At 37.5% G+C, this 19,627-nt stretch overlaps 1 long non-coding RNA gene across 1 annotated transcript in view; it reads left to right on the forward strand.

Annotated features, from left to right (window-relative positions):
- Positions 1–1,188, forward strand: part of LOC108519959 (uncharacterized) — an 82,999-nt gene extending 81,811 nt beyond the window's left edge. The window contains exon 5 of the long non-coding RNA XR_001882781.1: positions 1,047–1,188. This is a non-coding gene — a long non-coding RNA (uncharacterized LOC108519959). The remainder of the gene's footprint in view (positions 1–1,046) is intronic.
- The last annotated feature ends 18,439 nt before the right edge of the window (positions 1,189–19,627 follow it).

Below are 19,627 nucleotides of genomic sequence, written 5' to 3' on the forward strand. Positions count from 1 at the left end.
CCCGCCACCTCGCCCGGCTAGTTTTTTTTGTATTTTTAGTAGAGACGGGGTTTCACCGTGTTAGCCAGGATGGTCTCGATCTCCTGACCTCGTGATCCGCCCGTCTTGGCCTCCCAAAGTGCTGGGATTACAGGCTTGAGCCACCGCGCCCGGCCCGGATGATTTCTATTGCACATTTAGGGCAATTAGAAAATGTGGTTTTCTTTCTTGTGTATATATAATCTCTGTGTTCAGAAAACTCAGCACAGAAAATAACAATATAAAGGTAAAATTATGCCTGCCATGTAACAAACCTGTACATATATCTCCTGCATCTAAAAGTTGAAACTGTTTTTTTAATTTAAAAAAGGCTAAAAAATAACCCCCCCAAAAAAGAGGACTGCATCTCTGATAGTAATGGTACTCAATATTTTGGTTAAATTCATTTGGTTAACAAAGTAAACTCTTGTGTAGCATTAGTGAGTAACAAATCATGATTATTATCATGTGCCTCAGAAGATTATTCCTCCAATACTTGAGAAAAGCCACAGGATCTCTTGTCTAAAAAAGTCCAAATTCAAATTGGCAAACTGCATTGATAAATTAATAGAGAAAAGCTTCCACTGAGAATAAATTAAAAGCAGCCTTGAAAATACTCCATTATATATTCCTCTTACAGCAAGCAACAGTATAGATCACTGTATTAGGATATGTCTCTCATTTTTCTTCAAATTTACATACATTGTTTGGAGCTGTGAATGCTAATGACAATAAAACAAGTTCCTGCTTTTGTAGCATTTTAATTTTTTAAAATATCAGTTAATAACTTCAAAGAGTAAGAATAACCTAGTGTAGTTATGCATGTATAAAAATATTTTCTTACACTTACAAAGTTGGGTTAACACCATTTGTACATATTCAGACTAAGTTTTGCTGCTTCCTTTATGATTCAGAGGTTATTAAGTTGCACAGTAAGATCTGAATATATGGCAGGTGTAGATTTTGCATGCTACTATATTTACTTACATAATTTTTCTTTTTTTCTTCCGATATTCTCTCTCTAAAAGAGAAGGAATTATGAGGAAATCATATGAGCATCTAACTCTACTTCACACTTGAGATTCTCACTTCCACTTTCAAAATAAGAGCAACTCATATCATTGACAACGTTAATCGGAATGTAGGTTTACTAATGTTTTTCTCTTCCTTCAGCAATTTTCCATATTCCTAAAAATTACCTCCTAGAGTGAAATAACACTTTAAATGAGCATGCCTGTTTATGTGTTAAAGACAGATGGAGAAGGAGAAAGAAGAGGGATAATTAAAAGGAGATGGAAAATATATTGACATTTAAATGTGCTTTCCTTTCAAATGTTCATCCCACATCCCTTTCATTTGTACTGAAATGAAGAAAGCAGTGGAGACATTCCTATTTCATATCTAGTATTTCTTATGGGCTCACTAAAGGGCTGATATGTAGCTTCCCCAACATGGGGTAAGAAAAAAATGATGTCCAGGGAAGGAAGGGTGAAAACCAACCAGTCGAAGTAAAGAAGTTCATGGTGATCTTTTCCTTTCACAGTTAAGGGCCAAAGAGTACTAATCTAATTCAGCCATTTATTGTCCTACGTGGATGGACATTGCACATTCTATTACCAGAGCCTCTATTAGCAGTGAGGCTGCTGTTTAGAAGTATGTGTGTGTGTGTGTACACGTATCACCTTATGAATATGTGACAAGACAGAGAGAGACATAAGAGAAGATGATACATAAACTGATGGATAAAATAGAAAGAGAGAGAGCCTTAAGGAAAGAGAATCTAAGTATTTGAGTAAGAGAAACATCTGTAAAGGACAGATCCTGTGATAAGGTTTGGAAAAAAGATATCATCTGAATGTAATAGCGAGATAAATTTTTAATCTTATACTTCAGTATATTTTTAAAGAGTTTGTAACTAAAGAAAGAACAGTGTGTAAAGATGTATTGGGAGTATTATAAGCCAGCATGTATGAATGTTGGTTTTCAGAACGTGCTCGTATGCAGTTTAAGCTGAGGTCATAGTCTCTTCTTTCAAGTCATGTTGTGGTCAAAACCTGTGCTGAAGTGACACGTTAGCCAGTTTGTCTATTACATAAATTGCTTTTTGGAATTCTAGAAATAAACTGAAAGTTAGGCAAGAATTAACTGCTTAGCACCTGTTCCATTTCTTCCTGTGTCCTACTTTTCAGCTAATTGCAACCCATTGTCTTTCTTGCAAACTGTTTTAGAATATGTAGGTAAGAAACCTTGCAGTTTGGATACCAGGAGCTCAAAAACACAAACCAAAAAACAACGAACAAACAAAAAAACAAGCAAACAGCAAAAAATGTTTAACAAGATGCAATCATCAGATTATATTATTGCAAGAACATTTTGTCAAAGAGTAAAAAGTCATTTCCCCATTAATGTCTACAATCCATAAAGATGGTATGTAGCATCGCCTGATGTTGCTAGAAACAAAATGCAGGCAGCAGAGAAAAAAATTCTCCTTACCCTCCCAAATCACTCCCAAAAACTAACCACCCCCCTTCAAGACACTCTATTACTCTGTTGGGTCAGGGGCACAGTTTTTAGTGCTTTTAGATTTGTCTCTGCTGTAAGGAAGTTCATCCATAAACTAGTTCTACTGTACCATTTGTCTTGTGATTGCAGTGATCTGCATCAATATCCCATTTCACTGGCAGCCACAATATGATATGACTATATTCACCAGCCATAAAGTTGAAACAAACGGCAAAGAAAAGGAACAGTTGAAAATCTCTGCTTCTGATTCCTCTTGCCATAAACTAGGTATTTTAGAAGGTGAGACACTGAAGTGCCATTTAGTAAACTACTCTTACAGCTCATCAGAATGGGTGGATGCACCTTGAAAAGTTATTCCTTGGGAAGTATTGAATATCTCTTTGCCAGAACCATAGGCTAAAGCAATCATTCCATAAGAATCAACGAGGGGGCAGCTAGGTAAAGGGAGAGTAGGTGAGTGAACGAGATATGGGGAATAGACTGCAAGTAGAAACTGTATTCTACATAAATTCATTTCCTTTCCAATCTTTCTCCCATTCTAGAAGCCAGATTTTGAGAACGAATCTAGTAGGAGAATAATAAACAGAGTAGGAGCCCATGCTCTCCCATCTAACCACAGTTCTGGGGATGCACTAGGCATGAAGCTTGAGGAAGCACATAAAGGCTCTTACCAGTTCCTAAATTGGCAATTTATTCTCAAACAATGATGAGCTTACTGGACTCATGCAAGTCATACTCATAGTATAATTTCAAATTTATTTTTATGAAATGCCTTGTTTCTCTTTAATATAAATATATTCAAGTTTCCTTTTTCTCAAGTTACCTCAGTTTTGTTCTTATCAGTATATATATTCCTTCTCAACACTCATGGCATCCAATGTCATCAGTATATAGGGTTATCAAGATTCCACTGACCACATGTAAAATGAGCAAAATAAGATTGCCCTCTGAAAAGTTAAACTTTCAAATTCTATTTAGCTGTCTCTCAAATGAACGCTCTTACATGCTCGAACACACACAATGTAACCTTTTTGTCACCCTGTGGACAAAACGACACCTACATTTTCCACCTAAGCTCTTTGCAATGCACTCTACTAGATCATATGGGTATTGAAATGATCAGTAGAGAATCACAGCTCTGTCTATAAAACATGACAACTTTATTCAACATGTTACTGTTGGCAGTTTAGGTAATTGTTAAGAGACTGAATTCTAGAGGCTGGGAAGCACAACTCCAGGGTCTCCTCATATTACAGGAATTAGAGCAAGATTTGTATATTCTTTGTGCCAATTTTCCCTTATCTGTAAATTGAGGAACACAGCAATATCTATCTCACAGTTTGATTGTGGGGATAAATGATATGATGAATAGAAATGTGTTATGAGGATTCTGTTATTTAATACGTCCTTCCAAATATGAAATGGCTGTGAATATATTCCTTGTGGTGAAAAAAACAAAATCTTTGCAATTAAGGAGACCTGACCTTCAGTATCAGCTGACCAGTTAAATGAGCAAATTACTTAAGACTTCTCTAAACCTGCTTCCTTATCTCTAAAATATGGCTATCAACAATTATGTTGTAAAGACTAAATATGAAGATACACAAAGTACCATATAGCGTCAGATTATTATATCCATTATAATTCTACAATAAAAAAAATAAAGAAATGAGCTGGCTACAGTGGCTGGCACCTGTAGTCCTAGCTACTCAGGAGGCTGTGGTGGGAGAATTGCCTGAGCCCAGGAGTTTGAGGCTGCAGTGAGCTATGATCACATCATTGCACTCCAACCTGGGCAACAGAGCAAGTCTTCATCTCTTAAAACAAAACAAAACAAAAAATACAAGAAAGAAAGGAGAAAATGGATGCAGTGATCTGAACATGATCCCAGGTACAGGCAAAACAACGAATAAGACTGTAAACCATCTAATTTGCTGTCTGCAGGGTTTGGAGTCAACCAGAAAATTTGGAAGTCATCTCCATTCCCACCTCCTACGGCACCAATGCTTGTCAATTCTGCCTATAAATATCTGCTTAATCTGTCTGCCTCTTCATTTGTACCATAGCCACCTGGCACAGATCCCTGTCGTTTGGTTTTTCGGCCACTGCAACAGCCTCTCAGACTCAGTCTGGGCCGTTCTCCATACAGTAGCTAGAATGATACTCTTAAAAAACCCAGGCATGTCACACCCCTGTTTAAATCCCTTCAGCAACTTCCCATTGTCCTTGGGATAAAATCCAAATCTCTTAATGGGACCTCAGCCAGCATCTATTGCCTCTCCCACGATTTCCTGAGTAGGCTCAATGCCAAAGATTCTGAATGCATCATCCTCTTGGCTCACAAATTTCATACATGCTCCCTCTGACAGGAACACTGTCCCCCTTCCTCTTTAACTCACCAACACGGTGTCCCTTTGCTCTCAGCTGAAACACCAGTTCCTCAAGGAGGCTTTTCCTGACTCCACTGGAGGTTCAGAACTCCCAACCTCCATCCCAAATGCCACAATTGCACCCTCTACCTCTCCCAACACAACCTCCAACAACTTTTATTTACATTGCCTGGGTAATTTTGTAAATGGAAAAGGTACCTACAGAAAATATAGATAGGTTCCTTGACCATGTGTGTCTTATTTATTCACCACTCACCTAGTGCCTGGCCCTTAGTGGATAATCAGAAACATTTGTTAAATCAATGCATTCAAATGCAACTGCACAATTCATTTCTGTGTTCTGTGTGTCATGCAACTTGAAGAGAAATAAAAGAATTACATCCTAGTCTTTGACACATTTCTAATTTTTTTCTCTATTTCAGAGAGTAGAAAAAAACAAAGAGCGTCTGACCTGTTCCCTTTTCTGAAAAAGCATAAAAAAGAACAAATTTAATTATTAGATTCTTCCTCTTTCCTCTACACTAACATTCAAAATCCCACTTCCAATGTTTCCTCGCAGAGCAGCAACTCTGAGCATTAAACAAATATTTTTAGATGTAGCATCTATGACTTCTTGAAAGTTAGTAATGAGAAACGAATTTGAAAAGAAATGTCTCTTGGGCTCAAACTCCTACCACTCGCATCAGCAGCTATTGGATATGAAAGACTACATCCCTCCCCATGGTCCCCTGAGCCAGAATGAAGAGGCTTTCTACCAGCACCTGGAGCACAGCACTCCCCAGTCAGCGGCAGGAGGAGAGTGTCAAGGACTCCAGGCAGCCGTCTGTGTCACCCAAGCTGAAATCCACCTCTGGAAAATACATAACAACATCTCCTTAGAGAAATATTAGATCTGCTTCACTGCTCTTTCTGGCATATTTTATCCCACTTTGTCCTCCTCTCTCCCTAAATGCCAGGATCGCAAACCCTTTCTCTCAGCAGGAGAGCATGCAAGTCAAATGCCATCATAATCACTTTGTGTTTCCCTGCAGAGGGAAAGGAGGGCTCCTTGCATGTGAAAAACTTATCAGTTCCTAATGGAATGGAGTGACTTTTCAAAGGTCACAGGCAGCATGCAGTTAGGGGCCATAATACGCACCTAACAAACTATGGAAGAGAATAAGCCTGGGCTAGTCCCTTGCATTGCTTCAAGTCCACTTTCACATGTCTACCATCATCCAGGAGATACACTCACACTCTGTGGCTGAGCCTGGCCCCTGGTGCACCAGCAGATGGCTTGGCTGCCTCTACAGCTTTCCTTATGCAGAAACAGCACTATTTCAAACAGAGTGTGTGTGTGTGTGTGTGTGTGTGTGTGTGTGTAATCTCCCCCGCTCCTTATTTTAAAATCCAAAGGATTGAAAAGACCTTTTGTCTGCAGTAAAACACTGATGAGACTAGCATAAATATAATTCGAAAGAAACCTGCTTATTGGAATGTTTGCCTCCCGTCCCCATCTCCTCTGGCCAACCCTTGGAAATGCGTTCTTCTGAAAGGGTCCATGCTGTGGTGCTTTTCCTGAGTGGCCCCACTAGGAGAAGAAAATGACATTTTCACAATGTCAATGATAAAAGTCGAGGTAAGAAAACTTAGAAAATTTTGGCTGTTTTTCACATTTACTCCAACAGAGAAATAAATCCAAATAGATCTCTACCAGCAAGAAAGAACTATTATTTGGCAAAGTATTAGTACTAGGAATATGAAATTTCTATTTTTGAACTAATAATGTTTATTAGATATGTTTTCCACTGCTCTATATTATTAATTTATACTTTATTTCTTGGGTTACTATGTTTATTACGTTTTAGCTTTATGGATTTTAAAGAGTTGATTATATAGTTTTCAGTTAATTAGGTCACTTTGTAATACTAGACTATAAAAGGCATTTCAAAGCAATAAATGAAAACATTTCTTATGTACGATGACAATCATGTAAATCATTTAATAATTTGATTTGTTGGAAAGAATACAAAGTATGACCATCAGTTATTTTTCATAGTTGCACGGGTTGCTAAAATAGGAAGAGAGAAGTGTAACATATTAACCCATGAATGTGCTCTGAGAAGAAATCAGAATTTCAATTATTCCAATAAGAGAGCACATTATTTAGCTAAATTTGTAGTAAACACATTTTGGGGTGAAATCATGGCCCCTACTCTAGAAACTGCCCCCATCTACAGGCCTCCCTGAAAGTGTGAGTTTTGATATCTGAATTTATGTTACAGAACCCTGACCTTCTGACCATATTGATGGAACTAGGATTGGGAATCTGACTCAAGAAAGTCATATCCACAAGCTGGATAGAGTCAGTCAGTTCTCTATCAAGAGTTTCAACACATTTAAGACACAGAGAGAGACAGGCGATACTTACAGCATATGCACACATAGTTGAAGACTGAAATAATTTGGTTCATGTTAGTTATGATGGGTAAGCAGAGAAAACCAATCATCAAAGATATGTAGAAGAATGGCACAGGTATCAAGAGAAAAGCAAAGACTGGAAAACATGTTCTTTGAGAAACAGAGCAAGATGGGAAGAACAACTTCTCAGTCCTCAGACCCCGGGACACAAGTATAATGACAGTCACTTTCCACACCCCTGTGTGTTATAGGACACAGGTATGCTTCATTGTCTTGAAGCGTTCCTTCCCCTACCCCTTTGCCCCATTAAATTACTCCTTCATTTAAGCTAGATTGAATTCTTGCTTGGAAACAAACAAGCCCCGGTTAAAGTAGCACCCACACATATACATACACACATTCTTGCATCTTAAGTAAACATTTTCCTGAATGAAGCTATTTTTTTGAAAATCAAACAGCATGTAAAGAAAATTCAAGTTAGATCCAAATTGGTACTGGTAAAGTGACAACATTGCCCTAAGAGAGTTAAAAAAAAAAAAAAAAAAAAAAAAGTAAAATCAATTTTCTTTTTCTCTTTTATTGCTTATAAGAATTAAACATTAATTAGTAGATTATGTAATACAAAGACTGATCTCATAGTGTCATCATAAACAAGCCCACTGTATAGGAGAAGAATCTGATATGCAGCATTTGATTATTTCCGTGGTATAAATATTCCCACTATGTCCAATTAAAGCTACCAAGGTAACATCACTAAACAGAGCATTGAGAAGAGATGTGCTCATCAGCTCTCACAAAGCTCAGGCAAGCCAGCCCCATCATACACTGGTATATTCAAGAAAAGAATACTGCATGCCAAAATAACTAAAAAATATTGGTTGATTCAATCCACTTCTCAGAGAAGTTGAGTAATTAGCCCATGCTCACACAGTAAGGGGCAGAGCTTGGATTCCAATTATAGTAGCTAGACGATGATAATTGTGTGAGGACCACGTGTACCCTGTTATATTAGGCAGATCAGGCTGCTATAACAAATTACCATAGACTGGATGCCTAAACAACAACCATGTACTTCTCACAATTCTGAAAGCTACAAAGTTAAAGATTATGGCACTGGAAGATCCAGTATCTGGTAAGGGCACTCTTGTTGGTTTGCAGATAATCATCTTCTCATTGTATCCTCACATAGCCGGGAGAGAAATATCTTGGGTTCACTTCCTCTTTTATAAGGGCAGACACCAATCATAAGGACCCCAACCTCATGACTTCATTAATTACTGAAAGTCCCACCTCCTAATAACATCACATTCAGTTAGGGTTTCACCCTATGAATTTAGGAGGGACAGAAATGTTCAATACATAATCCCAATTACTTATTGAGTCTTTATACTCATATCTTCTACCGGATAAGCCCCAACCCACTCTCTAAATTGCAAACTAAGAGCAAAATAAACCAAATATGCCTAGTATTTAGTCAAAAGCTTTCAATTTTTATAAGATCCCATATCAAAGTCCAAAAACACTGATGCCTGTTGGTTTCAGGGGAATCAAGATCCTAAAACTAAATACATGGTAGCTTATCAAACTAGTTAATTTTATTAAGTATAATTCATGCTCATATCCCTACCATCCCTTCACACTTCAATAAATTCATAGCATCCTACATACTCATCACAAAAGAATTACTTGGCGTTGGTGAGCACATCATCCTTTTTTTTTCCGTTTTTTTTTTTTTTTTTAATTTCATTTCAGGTTTGGGGGTACATGTGCAGGTTTGTTATACAGGTAAACTTGTGTCACAGGGGTTTGCTGTACAGATTATTTTGTCACCCAGGTACTAAGCCTAGTATTTTTTTTTTCTGCTTCTCTCCCTCCTCGCACCCTTCATTCTCCATCCTCAAATAGACCCCCGTGTCTGTTGTTGCGTTCTTTGTGTTCATAAGTTCTCATCATTTAGCTCCCACTCATAAGTGAGAACATGCAGTATTTGATTTTCTGTTTCTGTGTTAATTTGCTAAGGATAATGGCCCCAGCTCGACCCTGTTCTTGCAAGACATGCATATGTTTTTTTATATACTCCACTTTTTCAGAAACTATTCTCACATTTCTCCTAATTTTTAAAAACTCAATCTTTAAATCCCAGAAAATGTCATTGCATCCATGAATCTTGCTCAAACTCCTCAGACGAAGTCTATTATATATTCCTGGTTTAAAGAGTCTTTTTACAGGTATATTACAGCTGCTTCCACAGGCTGTGGTCATTTTGTGTTTACACTTCTGACTTTCCAATTAAACCTTAAATCTCAGTGTCTAACACAGTACCTGACAGAGAATGAGTGTTCTACAAATGTTTATTGAATAAAAGAACGAACCTGTTGATTGAAAACTATCTGATGTTCTATAAGGAATAAAAGCAAACATTTTCAAGCATAAGTGAATAGTATTGGGATAAATCATGGTAAATAAAACAAAATGACTGATTCTTTTCCAATTAAGTAAACTTAGAAAACAAGGAGGAAGAACCTTCCATACAAGTACCGTATTTATTCCCAGAATCATCAGTGACTCTGACAGCTACCCCTCTGACAATATACCACAGAGCTTGTATTTATAATGCTGCTGCATAAGCCACAGTTACCACTAAAGGGTTCTTTTGTTTTTTGAGACGGAGTCTCACATCTCGCTCAGTCGCCCAGGCTGGAGTGCAGTGGCGCAATCTCGGCTCACTGCAACCTCCACCTCCCAGGTTCAAGCGATTCTCCTGCCTCAGACTCCCAAGGAGCTGGCACTACAGGCGTGTGACACCACACCCAGCTAATTTTTTGTCGTTTTAGTAGAGACAGTGTTTCATCGTGTTAGTCAGGATGGTCTCGACCTCCTGACCTCGTGATCCACCCGCCTCGGCCTCCCAAAGTGCTGGGAAAGGGCCTTTTCTAATTGGGGGGCGGGGGGAGTTGTCTGGTAGCCTTGATGCTAAGGAAAAATTAAATTCACTCAAAACTTTAAAACAATAAAGACATCACCTTTTAATAGTGACAGCTACTATTCTACAATTTTGCAAACTAGTTTTCCTAATAACATCCTATAAAGGTTTGCGTTCATATGGGAGTTGAGTAAACAAAAATCTTAACACAGTTACTAATTGCTACCCTATCTTACAGACAAAAAAACTGAGCCTCAAAGAAACTAACTTGCTCTAGGAGACCTTGAGCCTGGGCTGTCTTACAATTCTGAAGCCTTTAACATCTTTACATGTTGTCCCACCTTACTGCTTCCTATTCCTTTTTCTTTCACTACTATCCTTAGACAAAATGCAAAAGTTAGCAGGAAGTACCAGAGGGTGTGATGATGGACCTGCTGCCACCCCAAAATGAACTGCTTATTCTGGCTGCTCAAATTTACTCGTGACTTGAGAAAGTCAATTTACTCTGGGCATCAAGTAACCAAAATTAAAACAGGACTTATTATTGCAACACCTTTATTAATGAGTTTGATTAAAATAAAAGAGCACCCTGTGTAAAAAAATGTATTTTGTATTTGCAGCCCAAAATTGCTGCTAGGAACTAGAAGTGCTTCTGATTTAAAGTGGTTAGAGTTTTGAATTAGCTTATACTATAATCTTGTTGGCAGAATATTATAATCAGGGATCGATAACTGCCACAGATACAAATAAATACATCTTTGTAATTGCCTATTTATAGCTTAATATATACATCAGAACAAACTAAACTGATGTATTTCTGCTGTCTTTGTTAGACGTGGAGCTCCCCTAGTTCATATTCCCCTGATCGCAGGGGGAAAAAAAAAAAGGCATATCCTGGAAGTGAGAAACTCGTTCTGTAAAAAAGCAGATATGAAATGTTTTCATTTTTATAAATGACTTGCCTGTACTGTTCTTTATTATATATTATTAAATGGCTCCTCTGATTTGAAGAACTTTCAAGCTGAACCTACAAGCCCGCAGTATCGCCCAATATAAACAGTCACTTGACAGAATGAAAAAAAGTCATTCCATCTTTTCTTTAATCTTTATGCTTCCTTCTCTACCTCCTTTCCATTTACAACACAGAATGGACTTTGGACTATCAGTCTTAGCTCTTCCATAATGCAGTACTTCTTCCAAGGCAATTCTGTGCATTTAAACTGAGAGGAAATGAAAAAGTGTACCACCAGCTGATTAACTGCCTATCAATATATTTAGATCAGCTTAATTTTTCTCAAATAATTCAGAAATATTGAAAAAGCCCTTCTGTGAAGCTTCTAACCTGAATCCCTTAGGAAGAGCAGGAGAAACACCTTTCTATCAGCTTTACCGGATGCACAAGGCAAAGCCAGCCCTAATTCAAGCTAATAAAAGTGTGGCAAGCATGTGAAAAGCTAGAAGGCTAGAAAACTCAGTCAGGCAAGTTTGATTTTTAAAGCTATAGAAAATTTGAAGAACTTAGTGGCCTAATAAAATGCCTGCCATCAGGACTGTGTTTATGTCCTTGAAAATGCATTTTGTGATGACACAAATAGTTTCTGTACGGGGGTAACTGCATCTATCTTCCCCTATCTTTTCAAAACTTTTTTTTTTTTTTTTTTTTTTTTAATTCCCAAACACTGCTTGGACCAATTGCAGTTCAATATCACTCATGATTAGTGCAGAAGTGTTCCTTAACTTTCATGGACTCTAAGGCTGACACAGATTAGAAGGTTGGCTTTAACCCTATTAACACGTAATGGGAATTAAAATAAAATTTTACACCGCAAATTCAGGCTGAACCATTGCCGCTGGCCTCCTGATACTCTTCCCTCATTGTTTTCCTCCCTGTGTCACTATTACATTTTTGTGATTGTTCAAAAATTTCTGCATTTTTCTCAGCTCCCCATGCATATCCTCTTACCTTTAGTTCAGATTTCACCTTGATGTTTTCTTTAAAAGGTGTAGTAGTCCATCCAACCTGAGCTATCTGAATTTTTAACCTATGTACACATTTTTCTGTACATTTAGCCATCCTATCTTTTTCGTCCTTCCACTTCAGAATTTGCCTTCTATGGAATAAAGCCTAGTGTGATCCTAGCTTTTTGCACATTTTCTGAAATCTTGCTCTTTCAGTTTATGCCTCTCATTTGATCTTTAAGTTTTTCCCTTGATCTTCTTTCCTTTTCTTCTTTATTAGACCCATGCCCAATTCTCTAGCCTCAAATCCTTTCTTAACCTTGAAGTCATGTAAAGTCACCATTTTCTCTATCTTTTCTTGCATTTATTCCCATTTTAATTACAAAAGTGGTAGCCATTTTCACTTAAAGAATAGAAAATACAAACATTTAAAGAGAAAAAAATCAGATCAATTGATATCCCACCATCCGATGATAAACAGTGTCATCATTTTAAGGTGTCCAAAAATATATATGCAAATATATTTAATGGAATTGGTCATTTATAGGGTTTGGCTGTGTCCCCACCCAAATCTCATCTTGAATTATAGCTCCCACAATTCCCACGTGTCGTGGGAGGGAAGTGGTGGGAGGCAATTGAATCACGAGGTGGGTCTTTCCTGTGCTGTTCTTTTGATGGTGAAAAAGTCTCTGGAGATCTGATGGTTTTATAAAGGGGAGCTCCCCTGCACAAGCTCTCTCTTGCCTGCCACCATGTAAGATGTGACTTTGCTCCTCCTTTGCCTTCTGTCATGATTGTTGAGGCCTCCCCAGCCACATGGAACTGTGAATCCATTAAACCTCTTTTTCTTGATAAATTATGCTCTCTCAGGTTTGTCTTTATTAGTAGCATGAGAACAGACTAATACAGTCACATACTATAAATGTATGTTTTGTTTACTTTTGATCACAAATGCCTTTCCATGTCAACTGAAGTAAATCTTTTTCATTAAAATGGTTGTATTTTGTTTGACTGATGAGGATCTAACCAAATCTCTGTATTGGTTATTTCAGTTACGTATTTGATTTTCCTCTATTACAAACAATGCTGCAGTAAAAATTTCTTGCTGTCATCTTTGCACACTCATACAATTATAACCTGACAGCATGTCCTTGAAGAAGCACTCTGAGAAACCTTTTGTAAGAGTAATATATTATACAAGCGGATAAGATCTGTCAACTCAACTCTTCAACTATTTGTAATAGGAGTTTGGTCAACACTACTTTAATAAACCGGCAGTCTCAGAACGAATTGTGACATTTTAATGATCGAATACAGTTTTATCATTCTTGATGCCTACACATGATTTGATAATGGCCATTCCATTCTTCTTGAAACTTTCTCCTCCCCTAATAATTTCCAAGATGCTACAATCTCAACTTTACCTCTATTATTCTTACTCTTCTCTTCTGCCCACTTGTGTCCTTCCTTCTTCCACATAAATACAGAAGTTCTCATTTGTCTGCTCAGATTTTCCCTTTTTTATCTTCCCTAAATTAGTAGTTTTGCTCACTCTCAGTTATAGCCATCACCTGTTTAAATTTTTCCCAAATTTTTATCTTCAGCCTAGCCTCTCCATGCATTTCCTGTTTCCTCCTAGATATATTTACCCTTAAGTTCCACTGATAACAAAAAACTAACAGGTGTAAACTCTGGCTCTTTGTATGTCTTAACTTGCTCCTCTTTCTGGATTTCCTACTGCTGTTAATATCTCCATCAACTTTACAACTTGAAAATTTCAGTTTGAGTTTGAATGTCATACTCTTCTCCCAGAAAGCAATCACCAAGATTGATTGGTTTTACTTGAGCATAGTAGTTTTCCCTGAACCCTTCATGGGCATAGTTGTGACATCTACCACCTCCTGTTCTTTTTTTCCTGCACCTCTATCAGTGGAGGGAATATCAAAGGCCCTGTTTCCTGGATAAATATATATCTCAAGCTTATTTGGGATTAATTGAACTCATTCGATGGTAAGGTTATTCTTCTGAGTCTCTCTTCTGTACTTACCCTCCCTCAATTTCCCACAGGCTGATGTGAAAGCATGGCCAAAGTCTAGTAAGAGGATTATAGAAATTCTGAGATTAGGCCAGGTGCAGTGGTTCACACCTGTAATCCCAGTTCTGTGTGAGGCCGAGGCAGGTGGATCATTTGACATCTGAAGTTCGAGACCAGCCTGGCCAACATGGTGAAACCCTGTCTCTACTAAAAATACAAAAATTAGCCATGCATGGTGGTGTGTGCCTGTAGTCCCAGCTACTTGGGAGGTTGAGGCAGGAGAATCATTTGAATCTGGGAAGCAGAGGATGCGGCGAGCCAAGATCATACCACTGCACTCCAGTCTGGGTAACAGAGTGAGATGCTATCTCAAACAAACAAAATTTAAAATCCTGAGTATCCCTGAATTCTCAGTTTCCAGCTCAGAGAAATAGTAGGAACAATAGTAATGAGGCTATGTGAACCCCAGGGAGCAATTTTGTTCTAGTTTGTTTTTCAGTTTGATGTTGATTTTTGCTTTTCTGTCAAAGTCAGAAAAAGAAGACAGGCCCCTCTGTATGAGAAGAGAACAGCAGCAGGGTTGATGCTAATGACAGTGTTGGCAACAACACTAGTGCAGGCAGCTGCTGGGGTGGCAGGGAATGCGACAGCGTTGGAAACTGCAGCAACAGTCCTGGTTGGAGAGTCAGCACTGGCACAGGTGATGGTGGTGTTGGCAAAGCAGCAGTGTAAAATGTGCAGGAGGCAATGAAGATACTGACAGTGGCCTTGGCAAAGGTAGTGATGGTGGTAGAGAAAGCAGTACAGTAATGCCCTATGCAATAACCAGGTCTGTAATAGGGCATGCAGTTCCACCACGACATAATTACAGGTTCTTATGTGTAGCAATTCACCACTTCTGGGTGTTTCCTAAAACACAGGCAGCACACTTTCCTAGCCCCAGAGAGCACACAAGGACACCAACAAGCAAACAAAATGCATGCTGAGATTTTAGAACGTTAGAGCTGGCACAGGATTTGCAGAGCATGCAGTGAAACTTCTTCAAAAGTAGAAGCCAATGAAGATGTTGAAATGAAAGTCAACATTTAACAGGAGATCAATATGGCATCCTTTCATTACAATGCAGACAATGAGTTTTATTATTTGAATCTACAGTAAGACAGTTTTGAGATGGACCAACATACACCACCCTTCCTGTTGAACTGACTTGATGCAAGAATATTCCATAGGCTCCAGTTTTCTATAAATAGATTTTTCTTTAAAAATCCATAAATAAATATTCAGGAGATAGAGTTCATTGACAGTCACCCCCAGATGTGAAGCTAATTAGCTGCTGATACCTAAGCTTAGCATTTAGCTCTCCCAGACTAAAAAGGATTCTTTTAAAGGTGTTTGTTTTGAATGTAAAAGATAAACTGGAGAGAAGCATGGATTAAGACCTCAAAATTGTCCTCTCAAAGGGTTTTCTTCTTTTTATCAAAAGACAAAGGAGATAAATAGGAAAAATCAAACTATTTGGGGGGTGAAGGAAGGAGTCCTTGAAGAATCAAGTATTTTTCCCTGTTTTTTCATGCTGTCAGCATTTTAAGCTGCTAATTTTCCCCCCATAGATTTTAAATAAGCTCATCAAAAACCGAGGAGGCTGAAAACTTTAATAACTCAGAGAACAGATTATTTTTCTTAAAGAAGGATTTTATTCCACTCACTCGGCTTTATTTCTCTATTGTGTATTATTTCAACACAAAATGTGGTCTCTTTGGGCACTAGACTATGGTTGCAGGTTTGCACTGCTATTTGTACTTAATCCCCAAAATAAACTCCTCAAGATATTGCTGTAATATGTCAAGATTGTATTGCAGGGGAAAAGAAAGCCATTCATGTGGGATACGCCCAATTTGTTTCCATTTAAAATAACAGATGATTTTGTTCAGTGATTGCCATAGTGGCCTCTTCCATGCCTCTCCTTAAGGCAACTTCAGTGAGGACCAAGGAAAGATATGCTTTGTAGTAACGTGCATCTGCTTTCATTTCAGGATAAAATTTGGAGATTCATTAGCTTGTTTTCACTTTAGTTTCCTCATGTGAGAAGAGTTCTTATTAAAGACCCTGAACTGAACCCCACAGACAGTGTAAGTCCTATGAAAATGTAAGTGATGAGGTTTGAGTTTAAGGAAACCAGCTTAAAGTCGGTGAGAGGTTATTTCTTACTAAAACTCGGAGTGTTTTCTCTTTATACAAAGGCATTAAACCAAGAAAACCCACTACTTACCACACTCTTATGATTCTATACATCCCACAATATACAGTGGATGTCTTATGTGAGAACTTCGGTAATCAACCCCAATCAATACAACTAGATAAAATATTTAAAGATCGGAAAAGCCACGACAACTACTCCATCTATAGAAATTAACCAGTTAGCTGATTTTTCCCAAATACCAATCACGTAGGGTCATATGGCAGTAGCCTCAGAAAATTCAGTCCCTTTAAAGACGAACAGACAATTACACACACATACACCAAAATTCCTGTGTCTTTGCAGCATAAAATGTGTGCGTCATTCTATCTCAAGGGAGTTATGCTTTGATCCAGCGGTTCTCCCACTAAACACTCAGCTGCGGAACAGCACCAGAAATCTACAAATCTGGCAGTAAGCACAATTGTTTCACATCAGTGAGGGTTTTCTAGGTGTCAGCAAAAACAGTTTCATATGAACTTTTCTAGTTTTGTCAAATATTTTGTTCTATTTTCATTTTTTTAGATAATTGAGAACCATGCCTCTTACCAGCAAATGTATGTACTCTGGTAAAATGCAGAAGAAAACTAAGAATGTCCCCTGCTATCATTAAGTTCATCCTCTGTAATGCTTTTAATTTTTAATAGCTTGGGGTCCTGTGTGTTTCACAGCAACATAGATCTATCAAAATAAATTTGAAAATTTTTACAGCACACTTGGTAGGAGGTACAGATTTTTGTTCTCCTACATCGAGCTGGCATCAAGAATTAATGAAGCACAATTTGTTGTATGATTTACATTCTCACTAGTTTTTCAGTCTTCATTTAGTAACATGCGGCAGATGTACCTGTCCTCTTAAACCCCTTTTTGAATGTAGGGGATGTCACACCTGCTCAAGTAGGAGATATAGTACAGCTAAGATAGATAGACAGATAGATATCCAGGAGGGGATATAAAATGATAAAAGACAGAACAAAAGACAAAAGGCAGATGAAAAGGAAAAGGCTTCAAGAATAGATGTTAGACTGATTACAACCTCAGGGACACTCATGGTTTTTATTATGATCATAATTCATGGATTTTTAAATAATTACATTTGCCCTTTTCTCCATTTGGTCTTGTTCTATTGGAGCTCTACTTTGTCAGACTCCAAGTCACACTTCTTTAGACTTGAAAGTCGGTACAATTACCTTTAGAAGATGAGTACTAAAACATACGATTTTTATGTTTGTTAGCAAACATATATCCAAATGGTTGTTTACTTCTTCAACTTGTTCATCTGAGGGAGATGCTATGTTTACTGTACCAATGCAAGCAATATTCAAAACTTCTTTTAAATTGCCCTTTGGCATTGCCTTTGAGGTACACACCATATTCTATTTAATACTCTCAGTGGGAGCATATTTTCATCTTTTGAAGTTATTCTGTGAATAAATTTGGAAATCCTGTTGGATGAAAATATTTGGAGTCTTTTAAAAGATTCAATTTAGATCTGCGTAAGAAATTACAGACTTAGCTTTTATGAAGCATAAACTATGTGAAAGCCTGGATACAAAAATGAATAGAGATTCCTTGTTCCAGAAAAGCTTGTTGTCTGGAGAAAGAGAAAGAAATACAAATAGATCATTTTCACATTATGCATACAGGGCTGGGACTCTTGGAACTCAGAGGGCTGCTTAGTTCAATGTGAAGGTTTCCTAGGGATGAAGATACTTAAACTGAGACTTAAGGGATGAATAGAAAGTAGACAGATGAAAAAGGTCAGAAAGGACATTCTAAGCACAAAAGAATTGTATAATTATAGGCAGTTTGATAGGTGGGCTGACTTGTGGTGTTTTAGGCTTCTTCTTCTTCTTTTTTTTTTTTTTTTTTTTTTTTTTTTTTTTTTTAATATCTCTTCGTCAGGTGCTCTAAGGGTAAGACAAGGAATAAGGTCAGAATTGCATTTTGAATAGCTCACTCTGAAATGACCATTTCCTTTTATCTAGGTTATAGGAAGACTATCACCAAAAAAATAATGACAGCATGATAGCAAATAAAATTAGCAGGACATAATCACTGATATTATTTGAGAAGAATTACAGATTTATGACATAAGAACTGAGACAGGGACTAGGAGTGAAGAACATCTGGTAGAGTGATAGAAAGAGATTGGGAAAAGAGTTCCATCAGGTAGATTTGAATGCTAAAAGATAAAAGAAACCAACACCATCCAGGAAGAGGTGAGCCATGCAGGAAAAACACACAGCCATCACTCTACAGAGTATCTGCTTAGAAAGAGAAATAAAGGAAATTACAGCCTTATCATTTGATTTCAGCAAACATGGCAGAGAACTAAGAAATGTCTGCTAACAATATTAATCACCCATGCTCAAAATTGGAACACAGGCTAATATAGAATGAGGCTGAAATAAAAAATAATAATAGGAACTGCACCAGAATAAAAGATATTTCTCTGAGCTATATCTGCCAAAGTGTGTCACCAACTCCATAGTGAAGAAATATTATATGCTAATAGTAGTAACATTTTGAACACCATTTCAAGTTTGCTGAACTTCCTATTTGTGCACGCATGTGTGTATCCATGCTCTAGTTACCTACAGAATGTATGACTGAAAGTTCAAGTAATATTTTGTTAGATATCAGTTTTTACACAGTTGCAAAGTAATTTCTTTTCATACTAGTGTATCTGGAGGTATCAACACAATGAACTCCAAACAAAATTGTGAGATTCTGGTAGCCAAAGAGGCAAACTAGGCAAGTACACTCACTAGTAATATCTGCCCAGGTTGCAACTCGCAACAGATCACAGGCTGCACTAACATCATATCTGCCTCTGTCTCCTACGGTTTGTGGTAGCATTCTGCCAAATGCCGGGAGAATAAAGAATAGAGTATAAAAATAAAGATGCAGCCAAAATATCTCAATGATAAGCAGTTTTCCTATTGGTTGTAAAATTTTAGTAATTGATTTTGGTGTAACCATTATTTAATACTTTTTTAACAGGATTTTGCACAAAACACACCAAAAGAACTTTATTTTAGAAGCTTATATCTTGTAGGTATTAAGGAGTCAAATAGTTTCTATCTATTAATACATATAAAATTAGAAAAATCTGTTTTGAAGTTAATCATTATTTTCAT

This window comes from Rhinopithecus bieti, unplaced genomic scaffold (genome assembly GCF_001698545.2).
Source record: "Rhinopithecus bieti isolate Rb0 unplaced genomic scaffold, ASM169854v2 scaffold_49627, whole genome shotgun sequence".
Lineage (NCBI taxonomy): Eukaryota > Metazoa > Chordata > Mammalia > Primates > Cercopithecidae > Rhinopithecus > Rhinopithecus bieti.